The sequence below is a fragment of the Falco biarmicus genome, chromosome 7 (genome assembly GCF_023638135.1).
Source record: "Falco biarmicus isolate bFalBia1 chromosome 7, bFalBia1.pri, whole genome shotgun sequence".
Lineage (NCBI taxonomy): Eukaryota > Metazoa > Chordata > Aves > Falconiformes > Falconidae > Falco > Falco biarmicus.
The window spans coordinates 45,531,159-45,557,773 of NC_079294.1; the positions used below are offsets into that span (position 1 = coordinate 45,531,159).

The 26,615-nt window shown below is 41.7% G+C and overlaps 1 long non-coding RNA gene across 1 annotated transcript; it reads left to right on the plus strand.

Annotated features, from left to right (window-relative positions):
• Positions 1–760: 760 nt before the first annotated feature.
• Positions 761–26,226, plus strand: LOC130153011 (uncharacterized). Its single transcript, XR_008823171.1, has 4 exons — positions 761–852; positions 2,882–2,965; positions 23,406–23,600; positions 24,374–26,226. It is a non-coding gene; the product is annotated as an uncharacterized LOC130153011 (long non-coding RNA).
• The last annotated feature ends 389 nt before the right edge of the window (positions 26,227–26,615 follow it).

Below are 26,615 nucleotides of genomic sequence, written 5' to 3' on the forward strand. Positions count from 1 at the left end.
GGGCCAGTATGACGTGACAGTTAATCTTGCATTAACAGATGTCCACTGATGGCACTACCCCGAGGAAGGAGCCTGGAATAGTGCACATCACCACTATCAGTATGGCTCTAAATGTCTGGGGCCACAGTTCCTAAAGGGCTGTTACCTTCTGCCTACTTCAAAATGCACATGCCTTCCTGCATGCTTCACAAGCTGTTCTTTAACTTTCTTCCTTAAGAGAGGATTTTTCCAGTGCATAGTTTGCAGATGCTTTTCCCTTTCCAAACTTCTTCAGCATGTAGGTTTTTGGTTTTTTCTCGATATTGACATTTCCATGCTTTCAGGGCTGGTAATAGAAGATCTGCAATGTCGGAATCAGATGAATTGCCAGTCTTATCAGCACCCTGTCTCCTGAAGGAATGAGGTGCACTAGGCAGAAACTCAATAATCTCAGGGAAGAAGGGCTAGGTGTTCTTTAAGGGGGAAAGGAGGAGAGCAGTAAATCCTAATCGCCTCCTGATAGTGACTGACAAACTTGTTTCACATGGATTATATTGATTTTTGTCTAATGTAACTTTTTTATTTTTTATAAACATTTATCTTTTCAGTTTTTTTTTTTTTTTTTTAATTTGACTTTTAACATAAATGCAACACAGAGAAGGGGCACAAACAGCTGTGTCCTTGCAGAGCTGAAAGCTATTTAAACTGAGCTGGCTGATTTTGCACTGTTAACAAGGCTCAGCTGTGAAGGCAGTATAAAGTAAACAGCAAGCAATAACATCTTGTATCACTAGCCAGCATGGAGGTGTTTCCACTATGGTGAACCAAGCATCTACCATGTGAACCTTTTACATTCTTCCACTTCATCCTGAAGTGAGTATTCTAATCCCAAATGCTTTTCCCAGCCTTTAGTGCACCTCAATTTTCAGGTTTCTTTAAAAGCTGTTTCTCTAAAGACTTTCTGCTTCTTATTTTGCTATAAAAAAAATGAAAATAAGTATAGACTTCTGAGGAGTGAGTAAACTGTTATTACACAGAAGTGGGAAACAGGTAGGTTGTTGTTATAACTGCTTCTAGACAGCAGATTGACTAAGTATGCAATGAGAAATTATATGAAAGATAACAAGACTGATTGCAAGTGACTTCAAAGGTGACATGTGAAGAAAAGACACAGTTCATCAACCTAGAAGATAACCGAATCATACCTTCATTTTCAAGTGCCTATCAGTCTATTAAATCACCACAGGAAGGACAGAGATTGCAAAGTTACCATGAAGCTTCCAGTATTTTTGACCTTTTTTCCTTTTTAATTTAATTGCATATTAAGAAATTAGCATTTCATGGGATTTTAGTATATATGACTTCTTCTGTGTGAACACATAGGGTCGTAGGTTGAAAACTAGAAAAGTGCCTGAAATAATGCCTAGGAAAGTTAGACACATCTAGAAAAACCAAAACATACAGAAAAGTGCCTGAAACATAGAATTTGAGTTCTGACACCAAACTCGAGTTCTAGGGGAAAAAAATACCTGCTCCAAGTAGTCAGAGACCCCACAGGGTTACGTGAATAGTATAGCCTTCAGAAAGCAGATGGGGCCCACCTTCTGCCTCATTTGCCTTCATATAGGTGTGCTGAGAGGGAGTATATAATCTCTTTTGATTACTAGACTAATGGGTAAGGCACTCATCCAGGAAATGAGAGATGAGCGTGTTTAAACCCTCCCAGCAATTCTTCCCAGAAAGATGCTACTAGCACCAGACTAGTCATGGGCAAGGGTATGATTTTGAGACAAACGAGAAATAGCCTGATTTTGTACTTCAGTGTTTAGGAAAAGAGAAAAGAAATGGGTTTCTGCCTCACGTTTTGGTATCCCTTTCCCAGCTGAGCAATTTAACCATGAGCAGATTCCTCCTCCTTTGTTCCGAAAGCCAGGAAAGGCTTTCCCAGATAAAAGCAAGCAGTCAATGGGATCGGTGCCATGCTCCCAAGTCATGAACACAGGAGGATGATCTGGAGCTTACTGAAGTCAGCCTGTACCCTGGGGGATCCGCTCAGGTAGTTCTGCCCCAGCTCCCCAGGCTCACGGAGTAACTGTCACACATTGCCCTGGCTTCAGCTGAGAAACCGAGATAACCCAGATGTGAAGGTACCCTGCAGGCACTGTTCCTCTTCATTTTGTTATTCCTTATATTTTTAAGTGTATATCATTAAACAGTGAGTCTCCAGAGAGCTGTAGTGAGTCTTTCTTTTTTTTTTTTTCTTTAAATCATATTATCTCTTAACTGCTGTATCATGAGGTTATGCAGCACCACAAAATAGAGAGCTAGTTTGTGGGGTAGACGTTTTTTAAGAAAGAAAAATGATTAAGAAGGAAGTAGAGCTGTAATCATTTCCAGTCTACCTAACTAATGATGGTGGTGTCCTTTCCCAAGGGCCCTTGTCACCTGTTCTAATTCACCAACTCCAACACTTTGTGTGCAGCCGTGAGCAACCAAAATCAATGGGAAATGGAAATGTTCTGCCAAGGGCAAATTGAACCCACCTAGGCTGTCAGTGACTCCTTTGCCCTTATTAATGCTCTGGGGATCTTCTTGGGTGCACAATGGCAAATCAAACAAAACCAGGGCAATACAGAGTGGTGCGATGCCTGGCTCCGATGTACCTAGTCTCTGGAGCAGAGCCCTGGAGACAGACACTCTGCAACCCATCAGGGGAGCTATGGGCCTGGGAGTAGGATCTAAAACAACCAACATGTGGACTGCAGAGCTGTCTTGCCAGTCAACAGGCAAACATTGAAGGCGAGGGTGTACCTTATACCCTACTTGGAAATAACCAGCTAACCTCCCTCTTTACACCCTATTACAAATTTTCATTTGAAGCTGCTTTGACTTTTCATTGCAGTCCTTTGATGTGATGACATGCATGGAGGGTTTTTATGAGGATCCACAACAGGAACAGGCATCCATCACCTTTTACTTTATTCAGGTAAGACTCAAAGTAATATATGGTTATTTAGGAAGGTAGACCTTGGGTCTTCTCTTTATTGTGCCACATGGTATCTCCATATTCATATTTTGGAAAATTTAAAGCTTACTAATTTGCCTTTCAGATTTTTCCTTATTAAAAATTAATATGTTTTAAAAATCAGCTCTTTTACACTTCTCTAATTAAATTTCCACAGGATATTTTTTGGTGGGAGAATTCAATTAGGTTTTAATTTTAGTAATCAAAAAAGCACTGGTGCTTTGAGTATTTGATTTTTAATTTAAAAATTTGACATGGCATTCCAATTAAAATGTTCAACAGTTGCATTGTAGCATAAAAAGTCTATTACATCTGGTAATCAGGAGAATCCAATGACCATAAAAAATGCAAACAGTATTTCAAGAACCCTCAGGTAATAACCATATTTAGCAAACACTAAACGCTTCAATTACAGCTGCCTCTAGCAGCCTTGATCACTCAGAGCCCACGGCAGCAAGTGGAAGCAACTCTTTACCTATCACACCTGTAGATAAGGTTGTGCCTCGAAAATGTCATCTAAACTCAGGTTCCAGAAATATAACCAAGCCTGCCAGAGGCAGCATTGAAAAGGAAGTGTTGACTCTGCTTCCCTGCTCATGCACACTTGTTTCTCTTGCCTTTTAAGTTAACTCGCATAGAAGCTTCTTCATGAACAATAGACGCTGCAGGTTGAAAAGAAAATTTCATGTATTACTGTGGTCTCTTACTGTCTTTTGCTGCTCACCTGCAGATTTGAGTGAGCAAGGAAGTATCTCAGAAAGGCCCTGAGCATCCCTTTTGGGAGGAGAAGATACCCTGCTTCCATTTTGCAGAATTGAGCATCTGACCCCATTCCCCACCAAAAAAACCCACCCTTCTCATTCTAATAACAAGACACTTTTTGAGAATTAAATCCCCTACATATAAAAATTTTAATGCCATTTATGATCCTACATCAAGAGATATACAATCTTTCACACAACTGAAAAGCAGGAGCTTGGATGCATCGAATCCATGGAACGAAGAAGAAAAGTTAATCATGTGTAGTCAAAGAAAATTAGGGATACAAAAATGTTGTTTCAGTTCTCAGCAGGTAGATCATATATATAAAACACAGACCAGGACCTTACCAGTGTCCAGCACAAGCTGGGCTTGTACTAATTGGATATAAAGCAACCCAAGGACTATTTTAATCCCTAAGTGCTTAGTCATTGTCATAATGGATCACAACTGGCTCCAACAAGTCTACTGACCTGCCTCTGACAATGACAAATGTCACTGAAAGATTCCAGTATTGTCATTGCTCCCAACAAATTGTATGACATTTCAGAAGAATTGTACCTGTCTCAGCTTTCATATGTCCTCCATTGCTAAATAACTTAATATACTTGTGTTAAATTTTTCCATTTTCCTTTAAATGTTAACTTCACCATGTACTGCTCATCAATCACATGATTATTACATCTCATTTTTGGAGCTCCTTTGCTTGACATGACATTGCATGGTACAGACAGCAAGGCACAAGGTCAGGTGCACCTGCGTACTTAAAAGTATGTTATGTTGCAGTGGGGAAAAAACAGGTGAAAAAAATTGTCAAGATAGTCTCTTTTTTTGTGTGTGTATAAAGAATAGTATCATGCACTGAGAGAGTAAGTGCTTCAAACCATTACGACAAGTGACTTCAGAATCCAACCTTGTACCAGACCAACTAAGAAAGGGAGTTAGATTGGCCTATTGTTGGTTAATAGAGAAAATTCAAAAGATAAAAAAACAAAATAGAGAGGAATTAAGATGAAGACAAGAGGAAAAATGAACACAAACCCCAGTGGCACATTTTGGCAGTTCTCTGCCAAAGGGTGAATACCACAGGGGCAACCTTGGAGAAACGTAGAGAGAAGCGATGCTAGCAAGAAGGCAAATTTTACTTTTGTCAGATCTAAAAGCTATTTTAAATGAAGAGGGGAAAAAAGCTTTGTGAAAGCCAATAAGCACAAGGACAGCTAAAATATGAGACAAGTAAGACAGCAAAACAGAACAAATGAAATTTTAATTAAAATAAATATGACATGAAACTAAACAGGTTCTGATGAAGTAGTTGGCCAAGGACGAGCAGGCTCAATGCCTGCCCAAGAGTGATCAAAGATCAGGAGAGTTTCTCTGAAGTCAGCACAGTTACACCACACCGTGCTGCTGCTCCGGAGGGATGGGAAGACAAGACAAACATGCTGCAAAGCCAAGGTGTGAGGAGAGCACAGGAGCCCTTAGCTCAGGTACCTGCAGCCCAGGTGACACAGAGCATCATTTCAGCACACATACTAGCAACTAACTACAGGTCACCAGCAAACACACCCAGGTGTAGATTCACTAGAGATGCCAGTGTGAAGGGAATGAGAGCTGAAAAGAAATGTCTGGGCTTAAAACCTGCCTTGAGATGGCTCCCATAGGGCTGCTGGGGCGCTGCACACCTTGGTGTCTCCCCACCACTTGAACAGTGGCTTTGTTACGCTAGCGCCTGGTTCTGCTCATTACGATGACTTGCCTAATGGCAGCTGTTGCAGGGATGAAAGGCTGAGGTCCATCTAGCCCCTGCTCTTGGCACCTGAGAAAACTAGACCAAAATTAGCCATCTGTAGCACGCTGGAGGAGCAGCTCCACTGCTCCACGCTCACACAGTCGCTGTAGAAGGCAGAGAAAAAGAGCAGCTGGCATTTTAAGGAATGAATATTAAAAGGGATAAGCTTAAAAGTCTAACTCAAAATTTAATAACAAACAAGAAAAAAGCCACCAAGCAGATTAAACAAAAGTTGAAAACAGGCTTAAAAATAAAGGAGCAAGTAAAGGAATCATTTACAAACCAAATGAAGAGGGGAATAGATAAGATAAACTGTGAATATTAATGAGCAATCAGAAGATGGGGGAAAAAAAGAAGATAAAATAGGTCTATTTCACCACAGGCAAAATAATGTACAATGTTTCAATCTCCCCAGTTAAATTACAGAATAAAAAGGAACCTTAATAAAATATCAGCGTGTAAATCTCTCTCAAACCACCCACATGCTGACTGCAGCTGGTAACAAATAGGTACAATAACAGGTAGAAGGCAAAATGCCACTGCCACAAATGCAGTCAGGTTGATTTTTCTTCTGTGGACAGTAAAGAAGGTATTTTAATAAGCATAAAACAGGAAAATTAGAGCAGCTGACCTGTCCAGCAGAACAATTTTAAAGAAAGTGAGAATATGTTGTCAGCTGAACCCTGTCTGAGGAGCTGAACACGTAGGAAAGCTGCTAAATAGTCTTGCTGAAGTGTTTTGATATTTCCAGTCAGGAAGATCTGATTTCTCTGATGTTGGTGCATTTAGGGTCCAGCCTAAAAAGTCAGTTTTCTTTATAAATATATGGCAGGGAGTCTATAAGACAGAAGGTGACTTTAGGAGATTAAAAAATCCCCCACAGTTTTGCCCCTTGGATTATTTTGTTCAGGTTGGGTTGCAGTATTTAAGTGTGTCTTGGGGACTGTGGGGCTCCAGAGAGTTGCTCCTTTTTGAAACAATGGTCGCTTTCATTTGTTGTGGGGCTGGAGCAAACCTTCAGCTTCACACCCGAGCTCCTCATGAGGCATTCTGAGTTATGCTTGCTATATCCTCAGGGCACCATATACACTAATAAGACTGAGCAAGGGAAGAACCTATGTGGAAATCCTTTGATGTCTTGTGCTGAGGCTCCATGTACAATCTGATATGCTAATCATGGCATTAGTCATTATAAAGCGAGGGAAAAAAGATTTGTTTCTACTATAACAAACGTTTAGTTTCCTGGAAGTGATTGCACAATCCAGGCTCTTTTCATGACTCGCTCAGTCCTATCAGTGCCACACTGCTGTAATTTGTCTCACTGAGCAATCTACTTATCCCTCACTGTGGGAAAGCAGGTCTCTCCTTCCTCTGCTGGCAGAACAGCACTCTGGAAATAGTGTTGTCAGGGGCTGCTGGCCATCTTCTGTTCAAAGATCCTCCCAGTGCAAAAAAAGAGGTTTCTCACTGCCAGCATATCCTTGTCTATTGCCCTGCAAACCAGCAGAGACTGGAGCAAGGCTCTGAAGTCCAGCCTTCCTCTCCTGAACGCAAGTTCTGCAGCCTGAACTGAATGAGAGATGACACTGGCTCTGTTTCTTGTTTTTTTCTTTTTTGCTTTTCCAAGATAACTCTCGTGAAAGGTCACAGGTGAACATCTAGGAAAAAATATTGGCTAGATCTGCAGTGGAATTTCCCCGGCTTCTGGGAGGGAAGGCAAGGTCTGGCCTTGGTGAGCTCTGGTGTCCCCCCAGTTCTGCACAGCCATGAGACTTAGCAGTGGTGCAAGGGTATCCCTGGATGCCCCCGAAAGGTTTAGTCATTTTTATCTAGCCTTTTAGCGTCTATCCTTTTGGCTAGCATCACAGACAGGGTAATAAGAACTCACGCAGACATTGTCTAGGGCCTGGAAGTTCACACTCAGATGAGTTCCCTCTAAATATTGGAGAGCATCCTATATTAATTGCTTTGAGACTGAGCAATACCAGATAAGTTATACAGAAAATAATCCTGCAGAGGATAAGGGAGCAATCACCATATATTGCCTAGTGAAAAAAGAAATATTTTCATCCATTTTATCACCCTGAAATTATCTTGTGAGGACTCCAGCTCCAATGACAGACTGCCTTGCTGCTCAAGGGAATTTCAAATTAGCAGTCCGTTAAACTCTAAGAGCTGTTTCTCCTGGGAATAAACATTTGTTTTGTTTATCTCCAGCCAACAGCTAATAGCACAATAATGATCCGATCCCCAGATCCCTTTGGCTGGAAACTGATACCTTAATCTCTGCAGTGCAAGTCTTATCAGTCTTTGCTCCTATGCAGTTTGAACATTTCCTTTATATCCTAGATGTGCCCTGCAATGAAAGACTCTCACAGATTCTGGTTATCTTTACCGTGAATTACCTTTCCCTGACCCCATTCGCTTCTTTCTCAAATATCTCCTTTGAACTATTTCCTTCTGGTCCCTGTATGATTGTTAGTGAAGCCCAGTTTAATTGTCTTAACGTTGCTTAACTTTCTCCATTGTTCACCATCCTGACGGAACAGCTTTATTTTTGACTTAGTGATCAAGACAATCAAGTCCTGCTGTTACCCTGCCTTCACCCAATGACAATCAACAGAGATGTGTAAAGCAAGCACAAAGTGGACACTTTCTTTCAATCTCAAACTGCATTGAACTTCTCTGTGCTATCAATTAGATCCAGTAATACCTCAATGAAAGAGAAAATTAATATTCCCGGGGTGGTCTTGTGGCATCCCTAGGCCATAACGTTTCTTTAAATTAATAGTCCAGGCATCATGGGTAGGGACCTGGTTCTAGTCACGTTTAGGGAATCTTTAGCAGAATGGAGTCAAAACTTAGCTTTCTGTCAAGGTTCCTCATCACATATGTCAAAGCATAGAAATCATGTTGTGAAACAGTGAAAGCTCAGGCATAGCACAAGGAAAGCCACAATTAAAATTGAATGCACCTACCAGCAAATATCCCCCATTCTTCCCTCTGTGCAGACCTAACTGCTTACTTACCCTGCACATCTTACACGGCTTGAACACTACTCTTCTCTTACGGAGACCACCCATCCCTCATCCATCCTCCTGCACCCTCAGATGTTGCAGCTGTTTGATTTGGCAACTTGATGCATAAGGGAGAAATAACATAGGATAGCATAACATAAATTTGTCTTCCTCAGGATACTTCACCAGTTTAATTGTCTTACAGGCAGCCCGCTAATTTGACCCTCTAATTAGAATTGGCTTGTTAAATAAGCAAAGGTTAAATGATTTTTACTTTACCTCCTCCAAGTTACTGCTTGTTTTGAGCACAACATATATTTCTGTATCCATGGTCATTCAGAGGACCTCTAGCTGTAGTGCGTAGCAAAAATCACTGCTTGTAATGAATAACAAGGATTTTCTTCTCTGTGTAAGCTTCATTTGTTTCTTAGTATGTTTAGATTTTCCCAGTCTCCATACCTCAGTCATAAAATTACAGACAGATGTGGCCACATTTGCCTCACAGTATGCCATTCTCCCATTTATGTCATATGTTTCCCTCTGAAAACTAAAATTCATCGGAGCCTAATTTTGTCTAAAATAAGACAGAATGAGAAGAGGCCTCTAAATGGAAGCACAAAGCTTCACAGACCATGGATGAGTCACACACCAGACAGTGACATTGTCCAAGAATGCAGATAACTGCATGGTAAAAGGTTGCAGTGCATTCCTCCTTGTCTTGCCTCAAAAAGAAACGTACTCAGAAAGAAGAGGCAAGAGCACAGAGGCTGCCAACCTGATGTGAGCTAATGCCAGATTTCCTTAACATGCAGAACAAGCCTCAGCATACCTGACCAGGCAAATGCCATTTCTAATTACGCTTACCATTTTTATGGTAGACAAAAGACGTTAAAGCTAGGACTTTTGGACCAAATATTTTCTCTCGCTGGAGGAGAAAGAAAATGCAAGGGAAGAACAGGACAAGGTGTTTTGGTTTTTGGGTTTTTTTTGTAGTGTGGAAAAGTAAATCCACCAGGTTCCCTCTAGTATAATTGGTTGCACATCATTTCGCCTGAGGAGGGGCAGCCCTGTCAGAGCGTTTGGAGTTTAGCAGTGCTGTTTGGCATTTTTTAAATTATTTTCTTCTGCCTCGTGGAGAAAAATAATCATCAAAGTGTGCTGCTAGAAGCCATTTTGGCCCAAAAGCTATCTCTGAACTACCCTTCGTAAAGTATAGGAAAAGCAGGAATAGTTTGGGAATTTTAACAATCACCCTCTCCCTTTCTTCCGCTTCTTCTTTTTCTCTCCTTATTTACAGCTCAGTTATTGCTGGTTTGAGCCCAAGAGCCTAGCAAAGCACCCTGACTAGAAACCAGCGCGAATAAAAGTGAACCTGACTGTTTATTTCTAAAGCCCAGCCTGAGAGAATTGCAAAGAATATAGAGCAACCCAGCTAATGGAAAATAAATCAGTTGTTTAAAGCCCTTTCTGTTTTAGTAACTGTGAGCGTTACTCATCAGTGACATGGATGAGGGCTTTCTTTTTAATTGAACTATATCCTCGCAGCAATTTGGCAAACACAGAGGTGATCCTGGCCTGGCTCCGATGCCATACTCCATGGCTTTCTGCCGTTCACACCTGTTGCAACTAGTGTAAACTGGTGTAAAATGCCATCGGGTTCAATTTCAAGTAGGGAGCAACCCAAAGTCGCTCACACGCTGGCGACGAGGGTGTAATGAAGGCTTGCCCTACATTTGTGTTTTAGCCTACTCAGGATGCTTGGCCTCGGTGGGCTTGCTCAGGCCTGTAATGGGATTAAGCTCCTATTTACACTGCAGCAGCCCGTGGATATCTGAGCTAGCGCTGAACGAGCTGCCCAAGGAAGTGGGATCAGGCTGAGAGGAAGGGGGAGCAGCCTCTGGGGGATGGCCACCAGCTCAGCCCCGCCGCTCTGCCCCGCGGCCCGAGTACAGACGGGGACCCCGCTCCCCGCAGCGCCCTGGCTTGTCATCCGCACGGGTCTGTCTGGGAGAGAATGGTTTAAATAGGGCTGGCCTTGTGTCAGGCAGCGGGTCAGGGCAAAAGCCAAACAGCAGATTTCCTACCCAGTGCCTTATCCACATGCCCTTCCTCTTGCAGACCCCATAGAGCTCCGCTGTTGAAGACATTTTTGCTGAAACACTTTGCGCCATCCAAATAAGCACAGCTTGACACGTGTGTGGTGGGGGGGGTGGGCAGGGAGAGGCTTGGAAGGGAAACAGTGGGTGGTGGAGGAAATGGAAAAACGAGGCAACGCCAGGAGGATTTGAGGGTATAAAGGTGACACCAGACCCAGGGTCTGCTGGGCAGGGTGTGAGGGGTGGTGGATCCCTGAGGGGTCACAAAAGTCACGCTGAGTTGCCTGACATGCTTGTCCCGTGGCTCAGCAGCACTTCCCGGGACAATGCCACTTTGATCAAGAGGATGGTGCCCTGGCAGAGGAGGAAGGAGACATGGGTCAAATCCTGCACTGCTGCTCTCCATGGAGTCTTGTACTGCTCTGACAGTGGCATGTTACTTCTCACTCCTTGGTGACTGAGAAATTAAAATGAGGTCTACCACGTGCATTGCAAAATGCTCCCATAGGAAAATGGAGAGTCACAGGGGAGCGGGAGATCTCCGTTCCCCTTCAGTGACCACTGGGCAAGGCCTGAATGGAGCTTTGTGTCAGTGAAAGCTGGTGTAGGAGTATGGAAGCAGAGGGATTAAAACGCCTTACTCCAGTTAAAGTATTGAATTTGAGCCTTGCCTCAGACTAGTGCAGAGTTCCTTAGTGAAGCCAGGTGTACACATACCCCAGTCATGCATCCAGGGGAAGCAGAGGTCTCCAAAAGTCCACTGTGACATAATTATAGAAACTGATGTGCCTGAGCCATGATAGTTCGATGGGCTACCTCGCCTGTGTGCTCCAAAAGGGCTCCACACAGCAGCACAGGGAGTGGGGAAGCAGCCAAGAGGCCGGTTTCTTTGCTGATAGACCTGAGCAAGGTCCCAGCAGACACCAAGGAGGTGAGGTGCAGGGGAATACCTTTGTTTTAAGGAGAATAAATTAGGAGTTCTCTTTCCTAAAGCAGGGGGGGGCTTTTCCCCTGAGCCCACTGGAGGTTGCAGCAGCATGGCAGGGAGAACAGCAGAAGGGTCTCGTGCTCTGCAGGCAGGAGCTGCCCTGTTTCTGCAGGGCATCTGTCTATAGAATAAAGCCTGTCTGAGAGATGATTTATCAGTGAGGTTTTTGTCTTCGTTGCTTGGACATAAAGGAAACCATGCCTCTGACTCCTTGAACAAGGGGAACACAGGGGGTCAGGTGGCAGCTGGAGTGCACGGGCCACATTCCTCCCCTGCTTCTGAGACAATGCAGCTGCTCTCGCTGTCCTGCCTTGACATTCGCTATATCCTGCAGTTCTACCCCAGCTGCGTGTTCCTATTCCTGGCAAATGTCATAGCTTTTTTCTGTCAGAACTTAAAACCAAAAGTTATCTCTCCATCACTCCGCAGAATCAAACTTAAGGCATGAGTTTCTGGAGCATCTTCCCCGAATGTGTAATCCTCCCTCACTGGCCCAGCCTCTACTAACTCAGTCAAGCAATTTAGTTGTAAATTAAAGATTTCTGCAAGCTTCCAACACTGCATCTGCTGGATCAATGTCCTGTGGGAGGAGAATGTCAATAACCAGCATTAAGGTTAGATTTGTAAACACGGTTTTAAAGCTCGTTGAAAAATGGGCTTTTGGTGGAATCGCTAAATCTTTCCACCATAACTTGTCCCCCAACCTCGGACTTTAATACAAGTGCTGACCCTTTTCGGGAAAGCCTGTTCCTCTCTGGAAATGTGGCCCTGTTGCCTTTTGCTCCTGCCTTCCCATTTAAGCATGGCTTTCCCTGTATTTCATATGTCACAATAGAATCCCTCCCTCTAGGAGAAAGGAGGCAATAAAGTTGGACAGAAGCAGGTGTCGTTTGGATGGGAACTCCAGCCTGAGGTGTGTATTTGATTTGGATATTTTCCTCCTGCTTTCCTGTTGGATAACATGGCTTGTGATACACCCGCATCTTTTCTCGTGGGGAAGAAGAGTGATGCATTATGGGGTGCATACTCTAATTAAGAAACATAGCTCAGAGACACAACTGGATCACCAAATAACTGATAAATTTAATGGAATAAGACAGTAATAATTTCCAAGTAGCCAAATTATTTGGGGCTTTGGATACTTAGCTTTTAAAGAACACCTCAAAAATTTTCATGGCAAATAGAAAACTTTCCATATTATTACATTGAAATGTAAGCCTAATTTCTGTCAGAGAAGAGGTTTAACTAAAGAAAAAGAAAAGAAAAAAATTCCAGCAAGCTTAATCGTTTCCTTAGATGGCAAATCAAGATATATCTAACTTCACTGCCGGTAAATTGGAACCATTTTGTGCAGAGACTTTATTGAAATGTTAATGTTACTGATACAATGAAACTGTTGCCAACTTCGAAACAGAATCTGGCATGAGCAGTGGATAAAAGGAATTATACTCTATAGTTATAAATACAGCCTGTATCACAGATATTTGCCCATAGTAGAGGAATGAATTGATACATTGAAATATAGTAATACAGGTCTGGAATGAAATCAGCTTATCCCTTCTGATGGAGTAAGCAAAAACGTATGCTTTCTTTATAGAAGGGAAAATGAACCAGAATTAGTCCCAGAGCATCTTCCATTTCTGCTCTGGGAATGGTGCCAGATCAGATTGGGGCCCTCTCGTGTATTCGCTCGTCCCTGTACACCCCAGCCCTGGGAGCCTGCCCAGCAGCAGGGTGCTGATGCTGTGACAGACACACGCTGCACGGAGCAAAGTGCAGCTCCTAGAGATTCTATAAGCAGCGAGTGAATTGGAGGCAGGGTGAAAGTGAATAGATTTAAAGCACAGAATAGCAAATCTTTCTAAAAGTTAGAATAGGATTTTTTTTCTAATCAATTAAAAGTCAGGCGCAACTGACTTTTTTTTATATAGCAATGAAGATTTTAGATTAAAATAAGCAGTCTAGCAATTTCTTTAACTCTTAATGGCAATTATCTTTGTTAATGTCTCTTTGTGGTAACTATAGCTGGAGATTTCAAGTACTGGGCTGACAGACAAGAACCTCTGAGTGAAATGTATTAGGATCAGGCTGTAAACAGGAGCGAGGCAGACTAATCTATTTTCATTTCCCAAACAGAGGAACACCAAACTGTGGTCATCTGGCAGAGTGGATGGAAAGTAATGGAAATGGAAAGCACATTGGAATTGTAATTGAATAGCTCATTATCCATACAACTGGAAAAGAAAGTCAGTGTTTGGGGGCTGTTTTGCTTTTCTAATATATGCTTAAAACTGACAACACCCCCTGAAAGATCAAAACTACCTTTGTACCCAATCCCAGGTACAGTTCAGCAGCAGGGGCTCTGTAAAACACAGATGTGTTTCATGGAAGCAAAGTCAATGTGACTGAAGTGCTTTGCTGAACTGGAGCTGTAACTGGACCCGAGTCAGAGACCCATCAGCCTCACAGCCTGGAGCGTTTCCACAGTTCATAGAAAACCCCTTTCCCAGCTGTAACTGTTACCTGTCCTGGCAGAGAAGGCGTGTGAGTCCTGCAGGGACCATGTACAAAGGTGTTTCCAGAGAGGGTCTCTTTCCTCATTTGTGTTGCTTGTGCATGAAGCTATTACGCTGCTCGCATGCTCTTGCTTCTTTGTAATCTTTATAACTTGTGAATAAATTACTTTTTAATGTTTTATGTAGCTGTAGCATACAAACACAACAACAGAATCACTCTGTTATGAGTAACTCCCAGATGATGAAAATTAAAACCTAATTTGTTGAACTTCTTTATCGCTATGAATGTGGGAGCACTCTCTGACACCAGGTCCTAGGTCTTGTGTGAGTGTGCACTTCACCTTCAAAGACAACAGTGGGGGAAAGAGATGTCAGACCTGGCATAAAATATGAGGCAAAAGACTGGTTGAGAGCGATCACCCGAGAGGTCATTTCTGTTGTTCTTCTTCCTTGTAGCAAGAAGGACCACATCTTATCAGTCATAAAAATGGAAATGAAATAAATCATATAAGCAACCGAGGATCCATCTCCAGATTATTTTATCCTATTGAGTTACAGATTGAAGACGCCAACTACAAAGTTCACATCCAATTGTGGACAGTAGTTTGTAAGATGATTTCAGTTTAGCTCGCTATAGAAGGATGGTCAAACTAGGACACAAAGTCTGAAAACTGAGGCAGGTTGAAATCCCCTTTAATTTGATTTGACCTAATCTTTTATTAGATCTGAACAAGTGAAGGTTTTTGTCTTTCAAATATATTCACCAAGGTTCCGTTTCACATATAAACCAATCTTATGTTTAACCATTAAGTAATGGAACAAAATCAATTAGCTGGACCATATCAGTGTTTTGGTGTCAGGTTGCTCTTAAGCTGCTGATGCAGGTGCTGGGTGGGTAACAGTTACAAAAGATAGTGAAAAGTGTTCCTGAGGCGATATTACTTGTAATTGACTATTTTTTTAAAAGTTATCGATGTGCATGAGCATTTGATTATGGTCTAACAGAGAGACACAGGGGAGACACCATACACTAGAAAACCCAAAAGAAGCCTTATATTATCTAGGTTTGGGTTTTTTTGGTTTAAAATCCCTTCTGAGTCTTGTAATGCTGTCCTGTCATAAAAGACAGACCATGGTGACTGTCTTTATAATGCCAAATGCCTCATAAATTGCTGTCACATGATAGAAAAATTCTGCATGGGGATTTTTTTTCCCATCAGCATTACTACTTTAATACACAGGACATGAATGTGAAAACAGGAACTTCTACTTCAGAGCCGCTTGTTGCCCTGCCTGAACCTCTGATCACTGATGTATGACTTGGTAATACTTTTCCCAGAATCAACTGTGATGTCACAGGAGAAGGGTTATGACCTCAAGTGAGAATCAGTAGCAAGAAAATAAAAAAATCTTATATTGAAAACCTAAACTGCTTCTTTATGCAAATAACATCCAGTAAAAAAAATGAAGAGAAAATATGTTTCCGTTGGTAATCTGCACCTTTGATCTTACTGTATTCCCATGGTCTCTTAATATTTGTTTACGTCTTTGCCTCATTAACAGGATCTAAGTAATTGTCCTTTTTGAAATGGGATCATAAAGGCAGGGATCTTGAGAATTCACTTTCATAAATCTAAGTGTCAGTATGCAAATATTTAAAAGCCAATATTTACTTCATCGGCACTGTAAAGACTCCCCTTCATATAAGTTATCTATAATGTTTGCTCAACAGGGGCACTGCAGAATCCACACCTAACAGGAGGTTAGGTTAATTCCTGTGAGTTACCTGTGAGTTAAACTCACAGGAGGTGAGTTTATGAAACGGAGGAAGCGCGGTGTTCGGCTGGGCGCACCCCAGGAACCCAGGATGTAAGGCACCCGTCCGGCAAGACCCAAACCTGCCGCTGGAGATCTGGGCTTCAGCCTCTGCCCAGCCCCTTTGCCTTTAAATTTGCCTCTGAATTGCAGCTCAGCCTCACTTATTTTTCTGTAGGAAGGTTGATTTCCCCATTTCTGAATGCTATAAGGAGTTCTATTCCCTGACCCCCTGTGCGAGGTGGAAAAGGCCCTGATGCGTTGGCACCATCAGCCGCAGAGCTGCATGCCAGCCAAGCTAAGCTGGATCTGAGGGGAGGTGTTCCCTCCTTTAATGCGCCTTTTCTTGGAACAATAAAGGTTTAGAACTTCTGCTGAGAAGGGTGGGAGCATAAAAAGGGGGAAAATGCATGCTTTGCCAATAGCTATAGCTGTGAGAGTCCATTCTGCTTCAGGAGGTTACTTATTACTTAGAGGACAGTATGAATAGGGGACTACAGACCAGCCTTCCAGCTGGGAAAGACTTTACCTGGTCAGGGCTTCGGTTCCTCAGAAGAAATTTCTTCAGAATTTGAAGCACCACTTTGAGAGCTGCCTCAGTTTTGCACGCCAGCATAGCTCCCATGTTCACCACCTCTTGGCAGGTTGGTATTGACCAGGAATTTCTCCAGTGCTCAGATCAAAAGCATGAGCTGAGTTTTCTTTCAGACTTTCTAAACCTAACTTCCATTCTAACACTAAGCTGAAGCTTAGTTTGAAATCAGATGCAAAAATAACAGGGTTTGGTTAAGAAATTTTCCTAGAACTTTGCACAAAATCCAGGTTTATATAGGGAGGGTCATTTTTTGTGAAGCTCTTCTTGGTGCTTTGTAATTTAAATTGACATACCCCTCAGGGGGTCTGAGCATGGAAAAATAATTAACTGACAGAATTGCAATGGTAAAAGTGTCGTAACCATGATGATCCAAGCATATACAGTTCTCAACCTGTGTTTCATTCTCTTCAGACATAAAATAAGGTTCATGTGCCTGAAAAAGCATTTGTTGTTTTTTTCCAGCAAGCTCACACCTGTGCTTGCAAACCTTGCCCTGGCTATTTGACATTCTCACCGCAGCGTGCAGGGACAGCAAGGGCTGGCTGCCTCCAGTATTAAAGCAGCCAGATTTAATGGCCTCAAATGTTGGACCTGTGCTCCCGTGATCAGCTTCAATACAGTTCCTGTATTTCAATATTTCCCAGTTCCCTCTGCTTTCTTTCCCTTTGCCTTAGCCATATAAACCTCTGACCCTGCAGATCAGAAGCACATTGCAAAGGTTTCCAGTGCTCAGACCTAATCGCTGCTGTCACAAACATTTAGGACAAGCCTCGGGTTATTGCTATCCAATACACTGATCAGAAGAGAATAACTCAAAGATTTTAGTCAACCTACAAACTGACAGGTGATTTTTCCATAGCCTCAGTGCTACGCATTCCTGTCTAAAAATGAATTTTAAAATTGCATTTGTAGTAATCTGTGTTCCAGAAGTGACAGGACAAATCCATGGAAGAAAAAAAACCTGGTTTGTGTTATTAGCTACATTCCCTCTGCCTCAGGGAAGCCCTCGGCTGCAGACCACTGAGAGGATATTCTGGAGAAGTGTTGCTAGATACTTGCTTCAGTCTTACATTACTCATTAGGTACCTGCTTGCTTTTCGACTCTGTAAAAAGAAGAAAAAAAAAAGATAAAAAAACCCAACAAAAATTAAGAAAATTTAAAAAAGAAGAAAAAAAAGAATGGGATTATATCTTTTGAAGATATTAAAATACACAAAGGCTTTATGAATGCAGTTTAAACACAAACTCTTGAAGAAATACTAAAAAAAAAAAAGAATAATCAGCAAAAATAGAAAAGCACAGGCCTATGAAAGATTGCCATGATCATGCCTAGTGAAAACTATTAGAATATGGTTTGTACAGATACTGAATAACCCCATGCTGGCTGCTCTGAGATACCTGAAGATTGAATTCTGTCAGATCAATATAAGAAATGTGCTTTTCAATACAATGTCAACACTTACTGTAATAGGCAGCAAAATGCTACATTCACATCTAACTGTGTATTGCCATTTCGGATTTGAGTTCAAATCTGTAAGACATTTTATGACGGGCCACAGGAAAGGGATACCGTTTCTGCAGCAGAGAGCACTTTCTCTCTTAGGCATAATGTAGCCTGATATCCCTTATTTGCATTTTATGTGCATTTGAGTTTAAAAACCAAAGAAAACAGAAAATGTTAAGGCCTTATTCTCCCCGTTTGCCATGTAAGGGTTTTCAAAAACCAGAACCTGAATTCCCGCAACCCAGCAATGCCAGAAGCAGGCACAGCAAGCCTGGCAAAAAGGGATTCCCTGCCTGCATGGTGCATTTGCACTGACAGAAATGGATGGCTCCTCTCCTCCAACTCAGAATGATGGAAATACTGTGAAAAGAAAGCAAAGGTGAACCAAATGAATTTTAAGCTCTGACACTTACAAAGCTATTTTCAAGACAACAAATGAATAGGCTTCATGTGTTGAAAGACTTGCTGTCACCTGTGTCAAGTTTAAAACTCTACATCACATCCCTCCCAAGTGCCTTTCTCCTTAAAGATGCCCGATGCTAAGACCTAGCTTGATCTTGCCAGTCCACAAACACAGAGAAGCCCTTATGAGACAGGCTTTTCTTACTCTGAAAAGTAAAACCAGAATGTCAGCAGTTTTTATTATTATAGCTCAAGGGAGCTAAATTGGAATTTTTTAAGGTAAAGGCATCAGACCATTAAAGCGTATCTGTTTATGGTTATAGAAAATGGAATAGAAGATCTTTAGCATATACTGTATTCATAGTGTCATCTAAATGTTCATTTCAGGTCTGGGAGGTTTATTAAGTTGCCTTTATGGGTTGAGGGTGCAGGCGCAGGTTTCAGAAACAAGGTCATTTCAGAAACCAAACTGCCCTGTAAGGGAATGGCCATACTCCAAAACCAGTTTTTAACATGATATTTAATCGCACTTAACGTTTCTCTTGTCACATATCGGTGACTCGGAGAGATGTCTTTTTTCATGGATATAAATTCACACTGTCCTCCCAAATACCGTTAGCACTTTTCACCAATTCTCTGTCTTATTCAATGGGAGCTCATTTATCTTCCTATTCAAAAGAACGAAGTAAGGGGATCTCATTTTCCCTCATTTTCTTTTGTTTGAGCATTCATATTCTGCTTTGGAGAGCAGGGAATTATTAGGTCAGGAAATGGAGCCAGAGCTACAGATTAATCAATCATGCCTCACGTCCTGATATTGCAACACGCAGACTGATGTCATTGGGAATTGATGAATGCCACATCTGCATGTGAAACTCACAGGCAATGTCGGGAACTCATCCCACAGCTATTTTGTGGTTAGCTTCAACTCTGATTGATACCATCCTCTCGGTGCTTCCTTCTGCAGTCCCCTGTGCTCTGTGAGTGAAGAGATCTTATTCCTGACACTGCACTCTCACTAAGAGATCGGGATTCCAGCTTTTCTCACAACCTCCTTCAAAGCTGGGCCTGAAGGAAAAAAGAGTTGGCATTTAAGATCTACAATTTGCCCAAATTCAGCAATGTTTGCTCAGACGGTTTTGCTCTTCCACATTTCTCCTTTGCTCAGGGTACCTAAGGAGCCTGTCAGGGCCCACATAGCACAGGAGGTGATTAATGCTCTGCTTGTGTTGTCTGAATATCGAATGCTTGCTCATCCAACATGAGCAAATCGAGAACGAGGGACCACACGCATTAAACCCACAGACAAACTACTAGAGAAGTGTTCACTACAAGAACGTACCACATTCAGACAAGGAACGGGAGTAAAAAACAAAAAGCAAAAACATTTTAGCTATAATAACATTCAATCTGAAGTTATGCTAGAAATGAAAACTAAATGAAAAAACTAAATGAAAAAAATAAAAACTTAAATGAAAAAAAATAATCTGACTAACAGTTTTAATTTTCCCTTAACACAATGAGTTTTTCTGTTGCTTGGGGTGAGAAAGGATCAAATGCTGATAAAAACTTTCACCATTTCATAAAAATACTATTCTTTTCTGTTGATGGGTGCTACAAGTAGTGACCTGAGCACAGAGATGCTGAGAACAGTTAAACCATGATCCTGGGTCTTGCCAGGCCATGCAGCCTTTCAGGAGAGAGCTTGCTACCTCTGCACTCCAGATAGGAGACCTTCATGTAGCCAACTGGCTGAACATGTATGTTAAAATGTAAATTTATAAATCGTATCAAAAAAATTAAAATCAAGCCATCCTCGTCACATGGTGGATTCAGTTGTGTTCACATGGTGAGGCCCTGAGAGAAAGTCAGCTCATGTCATCAGAAGCTACTTATCCCTCCCATCACTGGGGTGATCCTCAGCACACGGCACTTTCCCTCGCGCTGTAAGGAAATGAGGGTACAAAAGGCATGTCATGAGCTCACAGGACAATTAATCCAGCAAGCGGTGCATTCATTACATGTATCCGATGGGCTCTTGGGGAACATGGCAATCAATCAGGAGCGTGTTCTGAAGTATTAATGAGGACGGCACTGAATCTCTAAAGTCCAAATATTTGTTACTCACCGGCATGATGTCTTGGAATCCAGAGTAATTTAAGATATGATACCCAAGTCTACCACAAAATTATTAAACATGCTTTGGAGGACAGGGAGAGGGGAATCAGTCCCGGCAACTGAGCACTGTGACATGTCTGTGGTTCTGATCTTACTGAACTTTATGAAAAAAACCTAATTTTAATTACTGCTTTTCCAAACTAATTTCAAATATTTCTCCAAAATACACAGGCTGCTACAGAGACTCATGTGCATAATGAACATCTGTAGTAAAACTGCTTTATTATGGGTTGTTTGATGCTGTTTATGGCATACCCATTGGTTTTCGGAATGGCATTAGTGAGCAGCATTTTGAAGAAGGATGCTAAATTTTGCTGTGGCAAATTAGTGTCAGCCAAGAACATATTAGCAAATAAAAGAGTGCATCTGCTCCGAACAATGGTTTTTCTTTGAATCATGATGATGATTCAAAGGCTGTAATAAAGAAATGATACATATACTGTATCCCCCAAACTACATTAAAAAGCTGTTGCAAGTAATCAGTAGTGCAGCAGGATAGACAACTGTGTTGCATGTAAGCAGCATAGGACCCCAAGCAGTTTTCCTTGTGTTTATTGGTAGAACATGATGCTCAGTACCCAAATGCAGTTCAGTAAGAAGGGTTTGCTGTCTCCCCTGCCAATACATTTTGTTTCAGCTACCTCCCATCTGTCCCTATTTCCTGGATATCTTTGTCTGAGTTTGTCCCCCTTCCCCACCCTCCAGATTAATATCAATTCCAGGCTAGGGTGTGTAAACTCCCCTGATGATCATTACAGTAAAACTTCAAGAAAAATCTTTCTGAGATATGGATAGCAACATATGGGGACAGTTTGCTTTATGTCTCATTTTTCATACTAATGTGGTTATTTTATAGGGCTGCATCTCATCTCCTGTCTGACTAATGCCTGAGTTCTGTCTCATTCAAATGAGAAGTTCCGCAGGTTCGCTAAAGCACAGGAGGTTTAAAGCTTTATCATGCATCCAATGTTGCAGTGAATATTTGCTGAACATTGCTCAGTAGTGAATAAGCTCCTCTTTTCATCCTCCTGGATTTTGCCAGCTTGTAGGCAGTTCAGTTAAAACTGAAATGCCGTGATACATACATGAATTTTTTTTTTTTTCTTAGACAGGAGGAAATCATGGTTCAAATCGCTCATGTGGTTTAGGTTTTCCTATGGTTGGAATGACACTCTAAACGCATGATGCTCACAGTCACTTGGCAGACTCCTTGTGGGTCTCAAAAATGTTCCTGGCTTGAACTAAATGTCTGAGCAAGTACACTTCCCTGAGGGCAGTGCTAGACACAGCAAAAATGTCATCTAGTGCAACTACTTAGGAGAGACAAAGTTTTTAAATGGGGGCTTTGAGATTAAATTTCTGTTTCTAATTACTGGAGCAGAGGGAAGCATGGGGGATGAGGATGGAGGGAGAGAAGATGTCCATTAGGAATCTGAAAAACAAAGGGTTCTTTTTTCTTTAAATTTCTCACATTAAATGGCTGCATTTCCAAATGCAAGTTCATTTTTAAGAAAAAAAAATCTGTCAAAAAAATTAGTTAGAAAATCAAGTGAACTATCTCAAAATCATTCATGTGAAATATGTCGGTGAGTCACACCTGTGTTTGGGGGCGCAATCTCAGGTTAAACGCATCTGCAAGATTTCCACTTTGTTTTGCCTTGAGTTTGGAATTCTTTTTTTTAATCTTAAATTTTGTTGGAAGGGGAAACTGGTTTTGCACCCAAATCTATGTCCGGGAAACAGGTCATATTACAGCTATTTTCATGCCCATAAAAAGTGCAACTTTGCCAGCAAAGTATATCCAGGAAAAGCAAATGCTGGAATGAACTCCCTGATGAATGTTAGGGGGATTAAAAGTGTAATTAATGAAGGTCACAGCTTCATCTATGAGTTAATGTGCTGTGAAGCCCTTCCTCTTACAAAGTTTGCAGCGCTACTCCAGCAGCTCACACACTAAGTGATTACAGGTAGGAATTTTTACCTCTTGACTGCCAGCTCCAATGACAAAGATGATGTCTTTGCAGAAAGCTGATGTCTGGCTGGTTCAGCATGAACACTCAGTACCACAAAAGCTGCTCATCCATGGTTGTATCCTGCCACCTCTGAGTCACCGTGACATGACTGGCTGAGCCAGGGTTTCCCTGGCAGGTGAAAAACCCCAAGATTCAGGCTCTGGTTCCACATGAGACTTCAGTGGTCTTAGCAAAACTTGAGTGAGATTTAGCAGCCCAAAAGGCCAGTACTCAAAATTCCTGCCTAGCCCTCACCTCATGCAGAGAGTTATTCACCCTTAATTTCCCTGGCACCTGCTTGGAAGATCTTTTTTGGGGGAAATACACAGACATCACTGGACAGAGACAAGATGCATCCTTCCACCTGCATGCTCTGATCTCACTTTGTTCCCACTGGCTTCCTCACTTACTCCTTAACCTCATACTGTCCGGTAAGTCACCGTCAGCAGAATGGTGGACCAAGCTGCTGCTCCATCTCCTCCCCTTCACAGCTTCATTCGTAAGAGGAAAGGCCTGATCTTTGTCTCAGCTACTTAGAGTATGGTGATTTGGGCACTTCATCAGGACAGGAGAAGTGGATTTAGATCCGATATTCCACAAATGTCCAAAAAAAAGATCTCATTTGGCTGAAGGACACAAAAAATATGAGTGGCCCACTTTCTAGGAACTCCTGTAGCAGCAGGCTTTAACATAAGGAGTTAAATATTACCTCCTTTTTCTCTGACAGTGCTTTAAAAGAAGAGTCAGCCATTCACCCAAAACAACCAACTTGGCACCTAAATGAGAAAGGGAATGGGTTATACTTCCAAGCTTCACATAGACATTGAATTCATGCCTAGTTGTAGGCATCCAAATCCTGGAGAAATGTTGGATTCCAGGCATTTTCTACTGGTTAATAAGGACAGCTGGAACCTCTTGACAGGTAAGGAGAAGGTGAGTATGGAAAAGAAAAAAAAAAAACAAAATGAAATTACCACACGGACAGGCTCAGATGGATGTCCTGTTGCCCTGGAATAGACCATGACACTCATTGACACAGACTGACAAAAAGTAGCTGACAGAAGTTTATATGGATTTAAAATGGAGAAAGACAAGTTCATAGAATTAAATTAATTGGGACGTACTGAGCAAAGAGATACCACCTTCGATCTGAAGATAGTTGTGGACTAAAAGACTGTACCAGGAACATGCCACTGCATACTTGCCTCATTTTTATATACTCTTCTAAGCATCTGCTACAGTTCACTGTTAGATACAGGTGTTTAGACCAGGCAGGCCTTTGACTTAGCAATTTCCCTGTTTGCCTGCTTTTCTGGATCTTAGGATGCCTCTTACTTGACTTTAAAAAAGAAGACATCTTTTCCCACAGACTTGGGCTTCCCTGAGCACTGTTGGCTGTGCATAACAAGGACAACAACTCTTGGACTCAGGAATATGAAAATTTGGTGTATTATGATGCAGACGTCACTGTCTGAGTGAAACAAAAATGAGACCATTGCATTTTATTCTTTCTTTTGAATTCAAATTAACTCATAAAATGACTTGTTCAAGACCTGCTAGTGATTTTAATGATAAAAATCATTGTCGATCCTAAATGGCACTAGTCTTTAAACTCTGTGTTTTGCATAGTCAGCTATAAATTGCAATAGAAATAATTCCTTTTCCCTTATGCTTCTTATTTCTTCTATTTCTTAGGGTCTTAGCTAGAATGTGGAAGCAGCCACCCAGCTGTCAATGATGCTTCATGGTGTGCTGAGCAGTCCTTGGCGTGGGATCAGTTGTGCAGCAGACAGCTATTTCTTTCCCGTGACAAAGACCTCATTTTCACATCTTCTCCTGTGAAATGTCCAGCTTGTAGTTTCTCATTCCTCTCTTTTTAACATAGGGAGAGTTTGGGAGCCAAGTTATCATATTTTCATTAGCTGAGTGAAACTGTCACATAGCTAGTGAAGGGTTAAAGAAAAACAAACACCCCCTCAAGATGTTCCTGGAAAACCTGTGCAGATAAGCACATGGGAAGCTCAGACAGCCGGCCTTCTGTTAAATATGTGACAGAAATTTCCCATCTCGAGGTAAGGAAGATAGAGGCACAGTTAAATTATGTTTCCCGTGAGTGTTGCTAAGGCATACTTACACATATTATATGAGGTAGAAAATTAGTACTTTGAATTGTTATGGTTACATTTGCAGTAAAGTGTAAGTGTTTGCAGTTTTTCAGAAGTTTGCCTATGGTTTGTCATGCAGTTCACCCACTGAGAAGAAAATTTACTTGCTGTAAAATAGCGAAACAGATTGACGGCTACAACAGAATGATTGCAAACTCTACCCAGAGTCCTGTTTCTGGAAGAGATGATTATTCTAGAGATGAAAAGACTTAAATGACAGCTCCAGGCTTCACAATTATCCGCTCTTCACCTTTAGAAATATTTAGGCCTGATCTTTATTACCCACTCAGCAACGATAACAGCGGACTTGCACACATTGGTGTCTCTGCCCCTCAAGAGTGTGCATCAAGGCTCACCATAACACACCTGAAATAAGATCAGGATTTCATTGAGAATGACAAGTGTCTCCCGCAATGGTAGAAAAGATGCAGTAACCAGATCTCAGATATTTTTAGATATATATGTATATAACTATATGTGTATATACTTAAGTATTTTAATTTATGCATGTGCACCTATATATATATGTATATGTGCATGCATGTATAATGTATGTAGGATATATACTTAAATTAGGTAGCCTCACTAGTAAGAAGTGTGAAGAAGGATGAACTCTGGCAGCCCTCGGCAGTGGTGATTTGAATTTCTTCCCTTTCCCTTTCTTTGATATTGGTAACTAAGGCACCTATTGTAGGCAGGCTGAGCACAGCCCAACAGCAATTGCAAGGGGTTTTGAATTGGATAATCAACTCTCACGCATGCAATAAATTACATGCTTTTTCTGTATCTACACAGCACATATGTCAGGAAGAGGGGGAAAAAAAGGAAATTAATCAAAATCTCTGACTGAGAGAAAGTGTTTCCTAAATCTTAGTCGATGTGCCAGAGCCTAGTATCCCCATCCTCACCCTGACACTCAAGTGATCAGAGGAATAATTCAGGGGGACTAAATTTCTCCTAAAGTCTTGACAATTCTTTAGCACTGAAGAAGCCACAGCACCACAAACTCCTTTAAATCTCTTTTTTTTTTTTTTAATAGATCCCTGCTTTCCTGCCAAGGAAGGAAACAAGCATAGCAGCTGTTTGGTACCTTTACACCAGTGGTACCACTCAGTCCCTTACCCAAGTGCTGACCAGTCATGAATGCTGCTACCACCATCACACCGTAAACTAGGGCAAAGCCCAAGAATGGTAAATTAATGTGTCTAAAGCCACAGTGAAGTCTGGGTCACAGCAGAGAACCGAATGTATGTGACACTAAAGACCACTGACCCATTTTTCCCCTACTTGCAGTCCCAAGCAAAAGCACTTAAATGTCATGGGGGGGGGTGTGTCAGCTAATGTGCACTTGGTGTGCACATGTGTGTGAGAATAAAATGCCATCAAAATCCCACATAATTTTCAGTGCCATCGCTGTGTGAATAAAGTTTGGCAGCACCATACAGCAGTACAGCAAAACTATTCAATAGCATAAAAGGCAAAGCAAGAGCTTTTCACTTCAAATTCTGAAGTCAGTCAGACTGAAAGCAGAGATCCCAACCCTCAGCTCAATCAGTGTAATTTTGTTGGCTTTACCTGTTGTTATCCCTGATGAAGATGATGACCATCCATTTCAACCAAGCATTTAGTAAATGATTCTTCCTTTCCTGTTGCAATATCCTCTGTGAAGGTGGTGCAATTGCTTCAAAGGGAAATTTCTTTTCAAAGCCTTTGTCACAGGAACTGGTTTCTTAAAAGTTGTAAGTGCTCTTTTTGTGGAACAACCCCATCTA